Genomic DNA, 1,234 nt, shown 5'->3' with positions numbered 1-1,234 from the left:
TCAACATCAAATCAATAACTCATGCATTTCAATACAATCAACTTGATTTCCTTAAAATAATAATGGCCATTCGGCCTTTTTAATCAAAACATCACATACAAACTCAAATATATGGTCTTAAGGTTCTAGAGCTCAGTTTTTACCATCATAGCTCACCACCGGTTCACCGGAGTTCATCACCGGTGGCAGTGGCATCACGGTGCTGCCCTCATTCGAGGGTGTCCAACCACGAAACCCCCGATTTCTTAACAAAAGAAATGCAGCAACACCACATGCAATCTGATTTCAGCACAATAATCACATAACACGAACTAATCAAGCAATCCCTCGGTTCTCGGCTCAAAACCGAACCCAAAAACACACACACACTTTGTATGCAAGCATAAACACACACATGCACATGAATTAAAGCTCTTGTATGGAATAAGGTTGATGATTCATGGAGGGTTTCAAAGAATTAGAGAGGGAGAGACAATATATCGAGAGAAATCAAAGAGAGAGAGTTGCCGAGAGAGAGAGAGTGAGAGTGAGAGAAAAAGAGGAGAGAAAGAGTGAGTGCACGGAAAAGAAGAAGAAAATGGGGGAGGAAGGAGTGATTTATACTCCACCAAAACAAGGGCAAAATGGTAATCTAATAACTCCTTTTTGACTCACACATTCTTTCTCTTTTTACTCGAATGCAACAAAATTCGAATATAAAATATTTCTCTCGGAAAGTCGAGAATTATTGAAAATGACAATTTTAACACGTAGGTCTCGAAATTAGCTTTTATCCATTACTCATAATAAGAATTTGAGCGAACGGTTGATTTTATATGAATTTCGCAAACTTGCTTTAATAAATACATTTTCCACATAAAAGATTTAAAAATGCAAATCAACAATCAAATTCACTTATTATTTTAAAAAGTCTCTAGGATCTTTACGAAGATAACAGAACGAATCCCATGTTTTTATCCTTCTCGGATGATTTTATAAAAATGTCCGAAGGTTAATTAAACCTTTACTTAATCACGTAATTCCTTTAAAATTCGCAAAAATTGACACAGAATACATAGTCATGCATACAGTCAAGCAATCACACATATACAGTCACAAAACACTCAGGTCTGATCATAGAACTTATCCCTCTTGAATCTTTTATCCTCTTTTACGCGTACCGAGTCACGTTCAGCCTGACGGCCCGACGCTCAGCGTTTCAATTACGCTTCTCATTATCTTTGCCAATCATCAC

The sequence above is a fragment of the Apium graveolens genome, chromosome 1 (assembly GCF_009905375.1).
Source record: "Apium graveolens cultivar Ventura chromosome 1, ASM990537v1, whole genome shotgun sequence".
NCBI classification, from domain to species: Eukaryota; Viridiplantae; Streptophyta; class Magnoliopsida; order Apiales; family Apiaceae; genus Apium; species Apium graveolens.
The sequence above is the reverse complement of the archived record's forward strand: the minus strand, read 5'-3'. Positions refer to the sequence as shown.